The following is a 19,564-nucleotide window of genomic DNA, read 5'->3' as shown; positions in this document are numbered from 1 at the left end:
TGTGTGTGTGTGGTGGTGGTATGTGTGTGTGTGTGGTGGTGGTGGTGGTGTGTGTGTGTGTGGTGGTGTGTGTGTGTGTGTGGTGGTGGTGGTGGTATGTGTGTGTGTGGTGGTGGTGTGTGTGTGTATGTGTGTGTGTGTGTGGTATGTGTGTGTGTGTATGTGTGTGTGATGGTGGTGGTGTGTGTGTGTGTGGTGTGTGTGTGTGTGTGGTGGTGGTGTGTGTGTGTGTGTGTGGTGTGTGTGTGTGTGATGGTGGTGGTGTGTGTGTGGTGTGTGTGTGTGTGTGTGTTGTGTGTGTGTGTTGTTGTGTGTGTGTGTGTGTGTGTGTGTGGTGGTGGTGGTGTGTGTGTGTGTGTATGTTCCAGTGCATATGGAAGCCAGTGGACAAACTCAGGAATTTCATCCTCTGGAATATCATGCACTCCTTAGAGAAAAGATCCCTGAGTGCTCTGCGGCTTGCCAACTGAGAGATATTGGTTAGCTAATGAGCACAGAGATCTGCCTTTCTCTTCCTCCTCAGAACTGAGATTTCATGTGTGCCCTGATGTACCCAGCACACACTTTCTTACTTACTTATGTGTGAGTACTTTGTCTGCATGTATGTCTGTGTACCATGTGTATGCAGTACCTGAAGACACCAGAGGGAGGGAGTTAGGTCCCCTCAAACTGGAATTACAAATGGTTAGAAACTGCCACATGGGTGTGGGAAACTGAGTCCAGGTTCTCTAGAAGAGAACCCCATTCTGCCTCCCCTAAGCCGTCTCTCCAGCCTCCACAAACAGCATTTTATCATGAGCACAGGGGATTGAACTCCTTCTGCTTGCAAGGCCAGCACTTTACTGATGGCAGCATCTCCCTAACTGGTCAACCCATTTCTTTAAGCACACGCTGGAGCATCCACAGGAGACTGTGTCTTCTGGTTTTCATGGATCTGGGATTTCAGAGAGCCCCGTGACAAATGGTGCAGATCCAGACCATCTCTCCAGTCTACTAGTTCAGACCACATGGAAATCTCTATTAGCTGGAAGCTTTTCGATGCTTCTTGTCCTGAACGGTTCATTGCAAACCGAAAGCCGTTGCTAGATAATTCATTAAATAAACTGTTGTGATTCGCTCATTAGAAATGGCAGAGCACTGGAGTGTCCCATTCCCCTTCTGTTTTGCAGGAGACCGCTTGCCTTCTTTCCCCTAAATCTCCTCCCTCTTGAAGACTGCTGTAACAAGATGCCACAACAGTGGTTTGAAGCAACACAAGGAGGTGGGGTTTGCATGGCCCCACTGAGCAGAAGTCACTCCAGGACCTCCCAGCTGCAGGTGTGTGGATAAACTGCTTAGGATCTTGTCAACTTGACACAATCTAGAGTCACAATCTAGAGGGAACCACAGTGGGCAGAATGCCGTCACCAGACTGGCCTATATGCAAACCTTTGGGGGGCATTTTCTTGATTGATGATTGATGTAGAAGGGCCCCACCCACTTTGGGTAGTGCCTTCCTGATCTCTGCTTCAGTTCCTGCCTTAGGTTCCTACCCCGACTTCCCTTCATGATGAACTACAACTGCCACAAGCCTCTCCCTACCCAAGTTGCTTTTGGTTACAGTGTTTTTCACAACAACAGAAACAAACCAGGAGAGGGGGCTGTCTGTGGCTTCAGGATGAACAGGGGTGGGAGGTTGAACAGCCATGAAACAAGACAACTGAAAGCTTGGCAGAAGTGATTGATGAAGTCTTCTAGAAACAAGGATGTGTTGAAAAAGAGGTGTTTTCTCCTGCTACAGGAGAAAGGGGATGTGGTGACTGTGCCAGTGCTGGCTGGAGAGGGTCCTCCACCAGCTAGAAGCTGAGCTGGCCATAGAGCAAGTGTTTCCAGCTACAAGGTCCTGTTGGTCTCCGATTGGCTCTGCTGGCCTCCTTACCTTTCCCAGGACATGCCATCCTCCCCCTAGCACTGATGGTAGCTGGTACTACTGTCTTACCTCATATAGGTCCCTCTCAAGATTGGTTGGCGGTGTCTTTGCCCCACTAAAGTGACTTTTGAGACACTCCTGTCAGCAGTGACTTGTAAAGGTAGCCTGAATGGTGTTTCCGGGCCTCTGTCCTGACTACATGGCTCACCGTGTGTCCCACATCTCGGAATTTTCCTGGGATATTTAAACTGAGCTGAGCTTGAAGTTGTCTGCCATAGAGAAACAACCCCTCCCATTGAGGAAGCACTGCGGCCTCAAGACTCGTGGTTGAAAGAGGCTCTGTGTCAGCCGAGGCTGGAAGAGGGGCAGACTCTCAGGAAGACGTGGTGTGGTTGAATCCCATCATTACATCATAGACCTGGGATGCTTCAGCTGTAGAGGGATGCATGACCCACATACGCTCAGTTCTTCCCCATAAGCTTTTTATGTGACAGTCACAGGACCTAGGAGCCACATGCTTGTTACAAGGAGACAGCAAGATATCCATGTCAGCGTGGCTGAGAAAATACACAGACAGCTCTCCTTTGGGACTCTTTCTGGGAATCTGAGTTTAGAGTCTATTAACATGGCATCTACTCCAACTGGGACCTTGTTTCTCGTTCAAATGAGTCCCCTCAGGCCTTTGGGGAGGGATTTTAGCTGTCCACCAATGCCTCTTCGTCACAGTTACTCCACTTCTGAGGCCAGCAGCTTGTGGCTGCCCTATCTTACCTATCTCCTACAAGCAGGTGTCTTCAGCTCGGGCAGGGAGCACAGTATCTCTTCTTGGGTTGACAATCCCTGAGCAGGTCCTGTCTCTTGGTGAGTACAAGGAAGGATGCTGAGCCTCTGAGGCACGTGAGGTGGAAGGGATGGTGGGGGATGGGTGCCCTCCACCCGCAGCTGAGAACACGGACATTGACAAGAGCTTGGCCGTGCACTAAAATTTCTGTCCCGGAATCTGCCTTCCTTTCTCCTTCTTGCCCAAGCCAGAGCTCAGGCTGGTTTTGGGATGCCCTGTGCTCCCCGACACAGATCTGTTAATGCTAAATTACTAATTCAAAAGGCACAGCCTCAAGTCGCGTTGTGAGGTTCCCGGAGGCACCCCACTCCCTCTGTGGCTCCCATCCTTGCCTGTGAACAGCCACCAGATGACAATGTGCTCCTCCCACCAGACAGCTCTGACTTTCTCTGTAAACATCTCCTATGCTCTCCTTGTGCACTCTGTAAGAATTCAACTCAAGAATGAGTCTCACCCTCCACCAGAGCCACCTGACCCTGTGGGAACCTCAAGGAGGCAGCTAGTGGGAATGAACCACACTCATGAAAGGATTGAGTCCAGGGACTGGAGAGATGGCTCAGCGGTTCAGAGCACAGGCTGCTCTTCCAGAGGTCCTGAGTTCAAATCTCAGCAACCACATGGTGGCTCATAACCATCCGTAATGCGATCTGATCCCCTCTTCTGGTTTCACTCCAGCTGTCCTCCCTTGGGCTGAGAAATTGACCTTCCTACAGCAGGGTGGGGAGGAGTTGGGACCCATACCTTCCCCTTCTGTATCCCCAGAGTTTTGTATGTCTGATTACTCAGGAGAGTGCTGGCCTGATGCCTCCACAGTAAAGGAGACCGAGGACCAGCAGCTGATGACTGTCAGATCCCTTCGACAGCACAAAGGCACACAGAGTCACATCAGCCTGGCTCTACAGGTACAAAAGTAATCAGCTATTTTTGGAAACTGTATTTTTATGGGTAATATAATTGGAGGAGCTCCTGTTCCATTTTAAGCCTGCAGTTAACTAGGCCCTGGGGCTTGGCTGTTGCTGCAGGGGGGACTCTGATGAACGGGGCTCTCTGTGTGTGCCCCTCCAGATGTGAGTTCTCTGGGATGACAGCTGCAGATGCCTTGGTACAGAAGAGCTCAGAGCAGTGTCTGCCTTTCTGCTCCAGTTTCAGTTTGAAATGTCCCCACTGCTTTCCTCAGGCTCACGAGTTCCCAGCTGGAGGAGCTATTGGGGAGGCTGTGGAATGTTTAGGAGGTGGGGCTTAGCTGGAGGAAGTGAGTCACTCAGGATTGGGTCTTAGGGATTCCTTCCAGCCTCACTTCTGACCCAGTGTCTTTCTCTCACTGCCCTCTCCCCCCACCACAGCCATGACCACTCACACAGAAACCCCTTTCCCCACCATGAGGGTCTGCATACCCACCAGTAATCCAAAACAAAATAAATTCTTCCTAGTCCGTTGCTTCCTTAGGTGTTTCATCACAGTGACAATTAACCGCGGTGGGAAAACTATGTCCCTGGGTTGTTGGGCCATGTAGACAATAGACTTGACCTGTTCTTAGGCCTTATATTCTTAGGCCTTCTGGCTGGTCTGCAAGAACAAGTGGAAGTGTTGTATGCTAGAGAAGACCCAGGGCTTCAAGAGCTGAACGGGGTTTTCTGGCGGGAGTCCCGACCATAATGCTGAGACACTGGCAGGCAGTGAAGGCTGGGGTCATGAGGTCTCAGAAGGGAGCAGCCCCTACTGGGAACTGAGCTAAAGGTCATTCATGTCATTCTGGCAAAGAATCTAGCTGTGTTCTGTTCATGGTCTACAAATTTGAGGACATCAAAAGAAGTGATTTGTTTGGGGGAGAGAAAATTACAAACAGCAAAATATTCTGGCGGTGGCACGGTTATTGCTCAGTGCATTTAGTGAGGTTGGCAGTAAAAATTCAAAAGAGAATGTAGGGCAGAAATATGTTTTAAGAAATGTGTCAACTGGGGATCCATCCCATATGCAGTCACCAAACCCAGTCACTACTGCTGATGACAAGAAGTGCTTGCTGACAGGAGCCTGATATGGATGTCTCCTGAGAGGCTCTGCCAGAGTCTGACAAATACAGAGGTGGATGCTTGCAGCCAACCATTGAACTGAGCACAGGGACCCCAATGGAGGAGTTAGAGAAAGGACTGAAGGAGCTGAAGGGGTTTGCAACCCCATAGGAAGAACAACAATATCAACCAACCAGACCCCATCATAGCTCCCAGGGACTAAACCACCAACCAAAGAGTACACATGGAGGGACCTATGGCTCCAGCCGCGTATGTAGCAGAGGATGGCATAGTCTGGCATCAATAGGAGGAGAAGCCCTTTGTTTTGTCTTGTGAAGGCTTGTTTCCCCAGTGAAGGGGAATGTCAGTGTGGGTAGGCGGGGAGTGGGTGGGTGGGAGTGGGAGCATCCTCATAGAAGCAGGGGGAGGGGGAGGAGGTATGGGAGAGAGGGGGAAGAGAATAACATTTGAAATGTAAATACATAAACTATACAAGAAAATTAGAATAAAAAAAGAAATGTGTTATTTGACAAAGAAAGGAGAGTAAAGAGTTTCAAGTTTTTGGAGGAGGCAGTGAGGACAAAGAAAACACCCATAATCGTTTAAGAGATGACACAATTAAGCAAAACCCGACTTTGTACTGGGACAATAGGTAAGGTGCTTGAAGGTAGGCCCCTCCCCATGGAAAGGGCTTTAGGCTATACAAATGAAAATCTATTAGAAAACAGAATAGAAAAGTCAGAACATTCAGGGTAACCCGTGGGAAAATGACTTCTTGCGAAGATTTTTTCCAGGCTCTGCCAAGAAAACACACAGAGGCCACTGTAGCCATGGACTTAAGGAGATCTCCTCAAACTTTCATCAGACCTGGCATCATGTACATGGTACTTTCTTCACAGGCATCATACAAGACACAGGAAGGAAGTATGTATCATGGCTCCAGAAAGCTCCTGACAGCAGGCAATGTGCAGCAACCCTGTAAGGAGCTCCCTGACGAACTGTGTGTGAAACTGTAAATGGGAAGCCTGAGTTGCAGGGGAGACCCTGGGATATTAGAGATGCCTTAAATATGGTTTGCTCGCCTAGAAAATCTACAAGCAAAGACACGTGCCCCGTAGGCAACAGAGGAGGGCCCTAGGCAAGCCCATGAGTGCACAGACAGTGTCCTCATGAGCTCCAGATGCTACACGTGCAGCCTCAGGGGGTGGCATTTTCTCTACCGAGTTCCTGTCTTGCTCCAGCCTGTCCTCCCCCTCCCAACCTTCCCCTTTGAAATGGAAATGTTTACTTCATGCCACTGGATATGCAAGGTGTGTAACGTACATTTTGATTTTCCAGAGGCTCACTGCTAAGGGATTGCTTTGAGTCTCAGAAAAGATGTTTGGGCTTTTGAATGGCGCTGGGGTGTTAAAGGCTCTGGAGACTTTTGGGATTCACCAGGATGCACTGTGTATAATTAGACGGCCACAAGCCCATGGGGGCTTGGAGCAGAGTATTACGGTTTGACCGAGAAATGTTCCCCGTGGGCTCATTTGTATTATTAGGTACCCATACAATGGAACTGTTTTGGGAGGCTGTGGAAACCTCAGGAGGTGGAGTGTAGCTGCAGGAAGCCGACCACTGGGTGATGGGTTTCAGGAGTTATAGAATTCCTGTCCTTTTTGGTTCTCTCCCTCCTTCTCCTTGGTCTACCCAGATGTGAGGGAGGTTCCACCCCCACAAGCATGGGCCAGACTCACTGACGTGCCTGTCCTGCCACAAAGAGCTGAATCTTCTCAACTGTGAAGGGAATGTGCCCTTCCTCCCTCAGTTGCTGCTAGCAGTGGTGAAGGAAAGAACGAGAACAGTGAGGACCATGATTGGGATGTTTCCCCTCATGCAAATCCCTCATTAAGTGTAAGCATCTGTTTATGAACCAGGAAGTACTGATTATCTGAGCGCATGCCCACCGGGCAGGACACTGAGAAAGCATTTTTTTTTCCCCATCTGTGAGGGTATCAGACTCTTAGTACCTGCAATGTAAGGGCCACCGTGTCACGTAGTGTACTGCCTCCCGCTGCCCTCTGGACCTGACTGTCCTCTGCCCCACAGGCCCTCTGGACCTCAGACTTCCCTTTGCCTCACATAGCCCTCTTCCTCACACTGCCAGTGTGTAGGGCTCAGACAGTAAAGTCATCCCAGCTCTTCCAAAATTGCACATCTGTGAGCTAAGTGGGTGTCCTCATTATTCTTAGCACCGACAAACTAGGGTGCATGCTATGCAGGATTAGTGAGCCAGGAAGATGACAGTGCTGCTTGCGACCGCATCAAGGTCAACGGCAGACAGGAAATGCAATGAATGCCAAAAGGCCAGCTGAGCATCAGACTAGTGACATTAAACCACCAAAGGCAGCTTGGGTATAGAGCCACTGCCTGGTGGCCTTGCATTCTGGATGTGACCTTATGAAAAGCCACATCTGGTGGTCTGTGCTCAGACCAGGGCAACCCAGCCAGACCCTTGTTCAAGTGCGTTGAAAAGTCAAGCCCCTGCTCAGGAAGGAGCTGGCTGAGCTCCGGGGTCCCCTGTCACTCTTACGGAGTTTTATCACATGGACCCCAGGGTAGCACACGCCTTTCCTCAAGGCGTGTCTAGATGAGCAACAGTGACACCAGAACACAAGAGGGTGCTGGGGGGGGGGAGGGGAGACGGCTCAACTGGTATTGTGTTTGCCACACAAGCACGAAGCCCTGAGCTTGGATCTCTGGCACCTGTGTGTTGTGTGACGGTAACCCCAGTGCTGGAGAAATCACTGTGCCCAGATAGTCTAGCTAAATGGCTGATATCTAGGTCCAATGAGAGAATATGTCCCCAAGACTAAGGAAGGATGATTGACATTGACCTCTGACCTCCAAATGCTCCTTAACACAGGCACCACCCCTAAATACATATACACAGACAGGCATATAACCAAGTAAACAACCTCTTTTAAAGGTGATAGAGGTCGTGAAGCAGAAGTTTGTGGGGCTCCAAAAGCAGACTTGGCTCTCCAAAGGAGGTCCTCACTGCCTAAGACAGCTCCCTCCTATTCAGAGAGGCCTTCATCCCCAAAACACGGAACACAAGGCTGTACTGGACCCTCACAGCTTCCTCTATACCACACCCCCACTGTCAGTCAGAGAAGCTGCAAACTACACACACACACACATGAGCACACACACACACACATACACACACTCACAAACACACACTCACACATACACACACTCACAAATACACACTCACACATACACACACTCACACACATACATACACACACATACACACACACTCACACACATACACTCACACACACACACACACACACACACACGGCCTCAGACTTACAGAATTCCACACACAAGTAGGCATCACACACAAGTAGGGTCTTGCACCTTTGAGAACCAGTCTAGGACAAAAGGAAATTTGTGAATACAACTTTGGAATAAGAAGTCTCAACCAATCACTGTACTTTGAAGACCCACAAGTACCACAAGCATCAGAGACCAGGCTGGCACCACCAATCATTGGTCACTCCCTACCTGTCAAGTCTCTTTGCTGTTCTGTCTGCAGTTTTCATGGTTTCTCCATATAATTGCATACCATCCTTCCTGTAAAGAAAATAGAGTGATAATTCCATCTCCAGTGTGACCTAATCAACTTTTTTAAAAAAATTGTTACTTAGAAAAGTTCATCATAACTTGGCATCAACTTGCTACTGGCATTGCCAATACAAAGTTAGAGCTGTTGTTATGTTCAGGAATAGCCCTACCATGTCTCTTTCAGATGTGAGCTTGATGTGTCCCAGGGCTTCATGGATCTGCTGGCATGGGAGTGGGTTCGTTCTCTTAGGTTGAGGTTCTCTGACCCTGCCTCCCTCGGCAGCGTGCTGTAGAGACTTCTCATGGGTAATACTGGGCGATTTCTCACAGGGACTCTTGTTAGGTGGGACCAAGCCTGTTGAAGATGTGTGGGCATGTAGACAGGCATGTGGGTGTGCCCACACACATGGACTCATGCCATTGTGTGGGTGTGCCCACACACACACACACACACACACACACACACACACACACACTCACACACGTTCATGCAATTGTGTGGATGCCCATTCTGGGTTCCTTCCTCTATTGCTCTCCACTGTGTGCTTTGAACCAGGGTCTCTCACCTAACTTGGAGCCAGATTTGGTTAAGCTGTATAGCTGTTAAGCTCCAAGGGAACACTGGTCTCTGTGCTCAGCCCCTACACCCTCCCCGCAAGGCTGGGATTACAGCCACCATGCCTGGCTTTGTGTTGGGGATCTGAGTTGAGGTCCTCATGCTTGCTTAGCAACCACTTTCCCTCAGGTCTCAAACCTCAAGCAGGTTCTTTTCCTCAAGTTTGCCTCTAATCTGTGATGGCTAATCTCTATTGCTAACTTGAAATGATTTAGAATCATCTTGGAAACATACCTGTCGGTGTGTCCCTGAAAAGTTAACCAGCAAGGAAGTCCCACTCTGGATGTGGGTGGCACCATCTCTTGGGTCCCAGCACTGACTCAAAAGGAGAAACCAGGCTTAGCCTTGGTGTCCATCCCTCTGCTCCCTGACAGCTGCTGTGATGTGACCGACCGCCTTAGGCTTCTGCCATTGTCCCTTCCTTGCCATAAGATTGTACCCTCAAACTATGAACTGAAATAATCCCTTTCAGCTGCTTTTGTCGTGTGTGGGTGACCTCTGGCCATGACGCCAGCCTCTGTGTGTATGCTGTGTGTACTGGAGAAGACCCTGAAAACCATAGACCTCAGAATCCTCACCTGGCACTTTGGACCCAAAGAGATGGCCTCTGAGGGTGGCAGGGGGTGGGGGTGGGGATGGGAATGGGGATGAGGGGTGGGAGTGGGGACAGGGGTGGGGGTGAGGGTAGGGGTGGGGGTGGGGGTGAGGGTGGGGGTGGGAGTGAGGGTGGGGGTGAGGGTGGGGGTGGGAGTGAGGGTGGGGATGAGGGGTGGGAGTGGCAGGGAGTGGGGAGGGGGGTGGGGTGAGGGTAGGGGTAGGGGTGGGGGTAGGGGTGGGCAGTATTATTCTTTGATTCAGGCTCAGGCCCCTTCTCACAGCAAGCAAGCTCACTGCATCTCTCAGTGGTGCACAGCTGGGGGTGCAGGCAGCAGCACTTCCAGGAACAGGTCTTGGGGAAGCATAAGATATTGGAGCCACCACAGGGGCAGCTTGACAATTGCTGATAGCTAGCAGCGTGGAGGTCTGGGCCAGCATTCCTGCTCCTAGGTGTTTTGTTTTGTTTGTTTGTTTTTCTAAAGACACAGAGTGTACTCTCACCAAGTACCTGGGGTGAGCCTGGGAACAGCTCCAGTCGTGGTCGCCGTACACTGAGAATCTCTAGAGCCTTCATAGCTGAAAGGCTGAACACACTACACTGCACTGTGTCTCGGCCACAGAAGAGACCCAATGGCAGCAGGTCTGTGGCGGGAATCCTCACTCCCACCCCCACCCCAGGGTGGGGACATAAAGGAGTGTCTATTCACCTAGAAAGATGGGGCACCAACTGCAAAGAAAGGATTCCTTTAGGGTCCAGTTTGTCACACCAGTGAGTTTATCGATATCACTTACAGGAGCCTGGGTGACTCTTGGAGGCCCGTGTCATTGAAAATCTCATCCCAGCATAAGTAACAACTCGTGAAAGCTGTGTGTCTCCAGATCACCCCGGGCAGCTTATTGGCCGTTACACTCCTGAAGCGTTTCCCCCACCCTGTGATTGTTTACCTCTTACCTAACTTCTGAGAGGAGAGGGACATCCTGGAGATTTCCTGAAGGCCCAGGTTAATAGGCAGCATCTCCCGAGGGTTTCCGGTAAGTGACCACAGATGCTCTTGCTCAAGACATTCGTGGTCATGTGTGCCTCCAGGGTGCTGTCCTGCTGGGTTCCGGTGCTATGCCACTGGGGATGCAGCTGTGGATGGAGGACTAAGCAGCGTCTCCAGGGCTTGGGAAGAATAATGACACGGAGCCGGCCAAGGGTGTCAGAGACCACAAGACATTCAGGGCAGTGACTGGGTGACCATATACACTTATGTTTGTCAATAATTATGGACCAGCACAGAGAAAAATGAAGAAGACCATGGGATTACAGCAAGCGGGAGTATCTCATCTCACTCCCCCTTCATTCAGAACTCCATGGAAATTAAGGGGTGCATGGACTTCTCAGTGGCTCACTTAGAAGCATCCACCGGTGGGAAGCAGGGAGGGGGAGATGGGAGGGAGATGGCTTATGGTCAGAGGGCAGGGACAAGTCCAGGGGACCCCAAGGAATAGGTCTGCAAAATAGTCCCTGGATCTGGGAGGAGAAAGGGGTCCTGATGTGTGGTAAATGCACATACTTGCCAAAGCTCTCTAGTAGGGAGCGACCACCACCCCCACCCCGCCAAATACCTAACATCCTAATTTTCTGGGTGGTGTGCAGTGGTCAGGCCAGGGTGCTGAGGCTAGGGGGCTGAGCTCTGAGAGGTGAAAACTTGCTGTAGGCTGAACCCTGTGAAACACTGGCAAAACCCTCATCGTTTGGAGGCAAGGAGGGATGACCTGGGTCCCCGGGGTGTAGCTGGCTCTTTGCTCTGGACTCCTGGTTTGCTTTCCCACTAGAGGCCCTCCCCATGCTCCCCAGGAGGGTGTGCCTGTATCCCCAGGAGCATCCAGCATGGGATGGTCAGGTGGCTCCTAGTGAAGGAGAACCCACACTCACTGGACAGAACCCCCAGCCTGAGTGTAGGCCCAATTGGAGGAAACCAGGGAAGGATTGCATCCACTCCAGACTGTGGAGACTGACTGCATCAGTCCCAGGATGATGGTGGCAGTGTGGTTGGGCCGGGCTGGGGCAGCAAGTTCCCCTGCAGAGGATCGATGGATGGAAAGGCATTTTTTGAGCAGTTTCCCTTTATGGCAGCTACCCCACTGTGTGAGGCGTTTCTAATTTTAGAACACAGGTTGTCATGGCAACAGGATGTGTTTTCCGTTAAATATAGCAGCTGTTTCAGTTTTATTTGCCCTATGGACAGGAGTGTGGTTTTGCCTGGAGAGTTCTTAGGATATTCTGGGAGAGTGGGGGATGAAACAATTGGGTTTCTACGAAGACCCAAGGAAATGTGCCCAGTTCCCCGTGACTCCAGAGCTGAAGCCGCCAAGCCCGAGGACTGGGCAGTCTAGGCGGACACTCCCGACACCACATGCTCAGGTGCTAGGCAGGGTTTGAAAGACGCCATGCTGCAGGTCCAGGGCCCTCGGCTCTAGGGTACATCACTGAGTTCTGTGGCTCTTGGCTTGGCTTTGGCTATGTAGGAAAATGTCAGGTCCCATCTCCGGGCTCTTGGCCACATCCCATAGCCGATGGCTTGTGCTGTGCTGGACCACTTCATATGCCTCCCAGCATCTTCATGGTAGGGAAACGTGCAATGTCAGTGACTGCGTACATAGGACAGACTTACCCCCTAGATGTGTTTCTCTGGAAAAGATACCCTGGCCACGCTCAGGCCATCCTGGTAGAAGCCATTGGCTTAACAACAGGATGGGCCTGGCCTGGCTCAGACATAGGTCCCTATGGAATCTCCCGAAAGCAGGTGACTCTGGCTCCTAGCCTTGATGAGGTTACAGTGTCAGGCTCTTCCTAGGTCCCAGGGGTGACACAACATCGCTGTGTTCAGTCAACCTAGGCCAAACTGTTTGGTGCAGTGCTATCAGATGAGCTGTTGTGTTAATGCAGGACCATAAACTTGCTGCTCACTTGGGCAGGAATGACCCCACAGACCGGTTTCCTTGACAGCATCCACTCCCTATTGGTGGGGAGAGGGATGGGCACAAGCAGCAGTTCACTGCTCCTAAAAATGCCTGCTTGTCATTGCAGATGCTAATCCTGTGGGGGTGGGGCTCCTGTTCCATGTGGGGGGTGCCAGGACCCTGTGGGGAGCAGCAGGTCCCTGTAGGGAGCACCAGGTTCCTATGGGGGCCCTTTGCAAATCTTTCATACTTTTTATCTATTGTGTTTCTTTTTCTTCTCTCTCTCTCTCTCTCTCTCTCTCTCTCTCTCTCTCTCTCTCTCTCTCTCCCCCCTTTCTTTCTGTCTTTTGAGGCAGCCACGAATCAGCTTTCCAAAAGAGAGAATCCAGTAAAAAAAAAAAATGGACAAAGCTATTACTGGAAATCACACTGAAGAAAATAGTGAGAAACGGTCTATATTTGACCTAAATTAGAAAGCAGAGGTCCCTCCAGCTATGATAGAGCCATGGCTGAACCTAACAAATGTGCTCCCCACCGACCCGGCACACATGCATCGAATAGTGGCCCCAAGAAAGATCTGTCCACACCTTGATCTCTAGACCCTGTGAGGGTGACCTATAAAGATGTGCTTAAGATGAAGGGGGCCCTGGGATTCCTTGGCGGGGGTCACGATATTCAGTAACGCAATGACATTTAAGGAAGGGAAGAGGAAGCGTTGCCTAGGCTGAATCATGCCCCCTAAAATACATTGACATCCCATCTTTGGGAACGGGGTGGTTTCAGGGAAGGAAAGTGAGAATGAGGTCATCAGGTGGGCCCTGATCCAGTTGGAAAGACTTTTTTTTTTTAAAAGCAGGGAAGTTAAATGCAGAGGCAGCCATGTGATACCAGAAAATGAAGGCAGAAGTTGTGAAGGTGCCATAGCGAGGAGGGGTGGGGCTGGGGGAGGGGGAGTCCAAGCACTACCAGTGACCAACATCTGAGGGAGATCAGGCCAGGTCTTTCTAATGGCATCCGACGGACCCAGCCCTGCCCACACCTTGATTGGGGACCCTCAGAGGTCTCTGTAACAGGGAGGACATTTCTAACGGTACTGTTACGGTAGCCACAGAAAACTCACATAGAGTCTTACAGAAGAGGCTGAGAGGAAGCGGGGGAGATGTACATGAATAGCACGTGACCATAGAGACAAAGAGAGCCATGGATGATAGCTGTGAGTTAAGGAAGCCTAGAGCCACCAGAGGCCAAAGGAAAAAAGGACAGATCCTCCATCGAACCCTTGAAGGTAGTGCGGCCCCGATGGTGTCTAGATCTTGGTAGGTGGCCTGGTCCTGGGTGAGGCTCACAGAGCCTGTGTCTAGGATGTGAAGAAGGACAACCCTGCTGGCAGGAACATGGTCACATCATAGAAAGGAGATGTGTCACTGTGGACTATGGACATTTAGAGATGATTTGGAAAGTAAACAGATCTATCTAAGAGCAAGGCTTCCACACGAGGACATGGGTCTGATTTGAAGTCCCAGCTTGATGATGGGAGTTATCACTCTACATAACTCTGGGAGAATGGGCCTGACCTTCCCGACTATACAGAGATAATCCTCAAGCACATTGTCCTACTTTGTTAAATATCAAAGTCCTTGGTACAATTGTTATAAATTTAGAGACTTAAAAGAACATACACACACAGGCAGTCAGTAGAACTCTCCCTGAGATCATAAAAGCAGGAGAGCTATTCCTGTCCCTTCACTGGGTGTAGCACTTGGGAGAGTGGGCCCTACACCTTGCCTGGGCAACACAGTAGAGCTGGTACTGGTGAGCCAGGCTTGAAGGTGTGAGAGCAGGAGAGCTGGCCCAGCCCCTCATAGGCTGCAGCATTCGGGAGAGTGGCCCTGTGCCTTGACTTGGTAGCACTGTGGAACTGGCTCTAGAGGAGTGGGTACAGAAAACCCAGCCTGAGGTGACAAGTGTAGAAGAGCTGACCCTGCCTCTGACCAATGGCAGCATTGGGTGGGTATGGCCTAGCCAGAGCAGTGCCCTGGTGGTATAGATGAGGGAGAGTGAGTCAGCTGACCAGCTCAGCTACACACCCAGGCCCAGATCCAGGGCTCTGAATTGGCCAACCCCCCAAATCTATATCATCTGTGAATGGTTAGGATGTGTGAAAGGGCCAGTCATGCTGTTCCAAAGCTGCAGGATCTCCAAGACAAAAGGCAACAATAGGATAACCAGGAGTATTCCTCATGAGGGTACAATCTTATTGGTGTCACAGAAGCCAGAGGTCTTGAGCCAACTCACTGCAATGAACATTTGCAAGTGAAGATATGTGAACAGAGGGATCCTGTGAGACACACTGTAACACACTATGGCATCCATGATGAGATGTTTTCTCTGCTTCTTGTTGTTGTTGTTGTTGTTGTTGTTGTTGTTGTTGTTGTTGTTGTTGTGTGTTTTATTTTGGGTGGGAGGCTGCAAGGGCAAAGGGTAGATAGGAGGAGATGGAAAGGTGAGCGGGACTAGAGTGCATGGTATGACACAAAGGATCAACTAAGGTTTTAAAAATTAACCCACTCACTTATTCATAACTTCCAGTTAGAAACATAATAGAGGCGTTGACAGAGCTGTGCTTCTTCACCAAGTCCTAAGGGACAACACTCTTTCTTCCTTCTCTAGCTCCTAGATGCCACCCACACTCCTTCCATTGTGTCCCTTCTCCTATTTTTAAAGCTACTAATACCACATCTTTGAGAAGGGAGTGGGGTAGTAATAAACACTTGAGCATGCCCATCATATACCCTTCCATCCACTCTTCTATCTACTCATCTGCCCATCCATATGTCCATCTGTCCATCATTCTTCCCATCTATCCACCATGCATATTTCATTTATCCATTCCTTTAAGTACTCATTAATCCATCATTCATCCATCATCCCCCATTTCTCCTCCCATCTGCCATCCACTCATCTAAGAACTTATCATCCAAATACCCATCCATCCATCTTCCCAACCACTTTTCCATGCACCCTCCATCTCTCCACCCACCATCCATCCATTCACCCTGACAGTCATCCATCCACCCATCCATCTCTCTATTCATTCACTCATCCAGACATCCATACATAATGCCTTCATCCAACCACCTGTGTATCCATCCCTCTGACATCTATTCATTAAGCACTCATCATCCATTTATCCACCTTCTCATTCTTCTGTTCTTCTGCTCATGCATCCATCTATCATCCAGCCATCATTTATCCGTCTACCAACCTACCTGTCTACCTATCCATTGACTTATGGCATTCAGCATCTATCCTGTTATCTTGTTATCCAACCCTCTAGCTGTCCTTTTGGCCTTTACTTATCTAAGCACCACTCATCCATCCATCTATCAATTCATCTACCCATACATCCATCCATCTTAAACCTATGCATCCTTCCGTTTAATTATCTAAACCTTCATGTATCCATTCATCTATCTTCCCACTCATCTACTTTACTACAGTTCATTCGAAGCACTGATCGTCCATACATTTACCCACCCACACATTCACCTATCTATGCATACTTCTATCCATCCACTCATCCAAGCATTCATCTCTTCATCCAACCATCCACAATCTGTCCATCCATTTATCCATCCATCCATCCATCCATCCATCCATCCATCAATCATTTGCCAAGCCCTTATAATTGCCTGATTTGAATACAATGACATTAACGGCCATGAGCTCCCATTCTACTGTGGAGACAGATAAAACTGTGTAGTGTACCATGTGCACTAATTGAGGTACAGAATCCTATGGAGCTTTTGTCTGAGGAATAGTAGCAGTAATCTGAGGAGGCTTCTTCCTCTGGTAAACTGAGACCTAAGAGGAGACTCATGGATACTCATGGATAGAAGGACACGCACCAATAAAAAGCTGAGCTTCGGAAGACCAATGGGATGCATGAACCAGGGTTGGAGGGTCATTGTTTCTGACCCACGAGGCATGCCCTAACCCCATAAGGCCAATACTCTTTTGTCTGGTGTGATGGTTTGCATATGCTTGGCCTAGAGAGTGGCACTATTAGGAGGTGTGGCCTTGTTGCAGTAGGTGTATCATGGTGGGTGTGGGCTTAAAACCCTCATTCTAGCTGCCTGGAAGCGAGTATTCCACTAGCAGCCTTCAGATGAAGATGTAGAACTCTCAGCTCCTCCTGCAACATGCCTGCCTGGATGCTGCCATGTTCCCACCTTGATGATGATGGACTGAACCTCTGAACCTCTAAGCCAGTCCCAATTAAATGTCATCCTTATAAGAGTTGTCTTGGTCATGGCGTCTGTTCATAGCAGTAAAACCCTAACTATGACAGCTGGATGGGCTGACTTCTAAAGGTTCAACCTCCTCTCATACTACAACCAATAATAGAATGGCTCAAACAAAATATTTAGGCTTGGAACTCTACCTTGTGATTTCTCTGATACTAACATTTCTCAGCTATGAAATGGGGAAGTTGCCAGGAACCTGTAAGACGACGCATGTTAAATGCTGGGCCCACTGCTCAGCACCTGAATTGTTTGTCTCACTTTTAGGGTTAACTATGCATGAGTGTGGGTACACAGTAAATTATGCTTGTATTGGCATAGTGGCAGGGGACTGAGAGGGGACAGATAGAGGACTTCACGGACAGCAATGAGTAATATCTGGTTAGACTGGCAGCTGGGGAAGGTACCCTGAGGCTGAGGAAGAGCTGCTGGGCTGATGTTCCAGGGAGGAGCTGCTGTTCAGAGCACAAGGCAGCACTGTGGTGGTCCCTGACAAGCACTGGATCTCTGTCTACCCCCTACTGCCTACTTGGCCTGGAATAAACCTTTGTTATTAGCCACCCATCCCTTGAGGCGGCTTAAAAGAGGAAAAGGAATAAATGCATGCTGTATTGAATGGGGATGAGATCACCGTGATGGATGGCTACTCCAACATAGGCTCGGCGGGCTCTGTGACCTGCAGGACACGGCAGACCACTCCCCTGGGCCCTTCCCACAGAGCTCTGCATCATCCATGACATGTGCAAGGTGATGGGCCCTTGGAGTAGGTCATTAGGTCTGCAAAACACAACCCTTATTGATGCTGCAGATACAAGACAGTGAGAGGTGGAGATTCGGGAATGCATGGGGAGTTTGTGTCCCTGCCAGCTGGAACACGCAGCGCACAAAGGATGCTGGATTTGACCCAAAGGATGCACGGGCATCCTGAGGCCTTTGAACCACCTTCGGTTCCTTCCATAAGGCCAGGCCTAGGAACACAGGTGACTGCATTCTCTGTGGAGTAAGTACCTGGGACAATGGACCAGAGAAAGAACTCTTTCTAGAACTCCCAAAAAGTGCTTGGCTGGCACACTTGCTCCTGTTTGTGTCAGGCTATATAATAGGTCATCATTGGGTGCACACCCAGGAAACATTCCTAGGAACTAAGGGGGAGGCATTGGAAACTTCCAGAGAGGAAGGGACAAAGTAATATAGCCTTCCCCTTCATGGGTGTCATGGTCAGGACAGTGAGCTACCAAATTAAAACTTTAAGAAAAATAATGTTGGGTCCTCTCCTGAGCTACCAGGCATCTGATGAACTGGGAGCAAACTCTACGGGTTTCTCCCCATTAATTGGTAGGCAGCTGGTCTTAACCTGACTTCCAGATTCAATCACCTGTGCTGTGTCAGGAAATCTGGCTGACACCTGCTCTTTTACGTGAGCTTCTCTGTGGAGTACAGATTCATCACCTCTCAGCAAACCAGACAGGTGCTGTACCCACCCAACCAAGCTTAAGGATGTGCCAGCATAGAGGACTTACTGAGTGTCCTGGCTAAGAGATAATGTGCTTCCCAGTGCCCAAAACACGGGCTAGCTTGCTGCTCCTAAGCCTGGTCTCAGCCCCTTGACCTGATTCTGAGTAAGAAGGCATGGAGATGTGCCCAGAACAGCTAGTGTCCTCCCACTTTTGTCTCCATCTCCTGCTCTGTGGTCAGAGTGCAGAATTCATCAGTTCTAACTTGGAGTTGACGTTTGCTATTCTTCCCTCACTAGTCTGGCTGGGATTGGTCTTTATTGCTTTGTGTGTCCCAGAGAATGTTTTCACCCCTTTAGAAACCCTTCAACCCTGAGCTGTTCAGAAGAGGGGGTCCTCTGCCAGCATTACTCCAGGAAGCTGGAGGCTGAGGGTCTAGAATGGTAGACCCCATGCATGCCAGTAGGTAGAGACTCTTCCAGAATCAGCTTTTGTAAGAACAGAGTCGCTCCTACTCACCCCAGATCCTCTCCTTCCACAAGGAGCCCAATGGCTCATCTGTGATGGACTGGATAGTAAACAAATTTACTGGTAGACCAAGTCCCCTATCACTATGAAATAGGACAAACACTCAAAGCAAAATAAGTGGCCATCAAGGCGTGTAGCAAGAGGCACTTGGTTGGGCTCCATCCACACTCCACTCTGGGCCTTAATTCCCCCATCAGCATCACAGCAAGGAGAGGATCCTGGGTGCACATCATCCTCAAGGTCAGAGGTCATGGCTGGGGGTAGTATTCATTTTCTGAGAGGCCTGACTCCCCCATTCTTCATATCTTCTTTTCCTGTTGTCTGGCTGGCTTGAGGCATTAGTTCCTCCTCCATTCCCTTGCCCTGCTCTCTTCTCTGTGCCTTGCTTAGTCCTTGCATTATCAATCTCCTGCCGAGACTCCACTTGAGAGCATGGCAGCACGCCTCGTCACAAAGACCCACTTCACAGCCTTATGGGTACAACACAGAGGCTCCTTTCCTGGTAGTCAGGGAGGCAAACTGTGGGATGTTTGAAAGCAAGGGAAACTCAGTATCTGTCTAGACCTAGCCAGCTTCATCATCCACTTTTAGCTTTTGCCTTAGCTGACATTAAAAATCACAATTACTTTTAGGGGTGGAGGAGATGGCTGAGTCAGCAAAGTGCTGACATCATAGACCTGGAGCCCCAAGTTCAGTCTCCAGCACCTAGTAACAAGCTGGATGCCATGTTTCGGACCTG

The sequence above is a fragment of the Rattus norvegicus genome, chromosome 9, assembly GCF_036323735.1.
Source record: "Rattus norvegicus strain BN/NHsdMcwi chromosome 9, GRCr8, whole genome shotgun sequence".
NCBI lineage: Eukaryota > Metazoa > Chordata > Mammalia > Rodentia > Muridae > Rattus > Rattus norvegicus.
Note: the sequence above shows the minus strand (reverse complement) of the source record.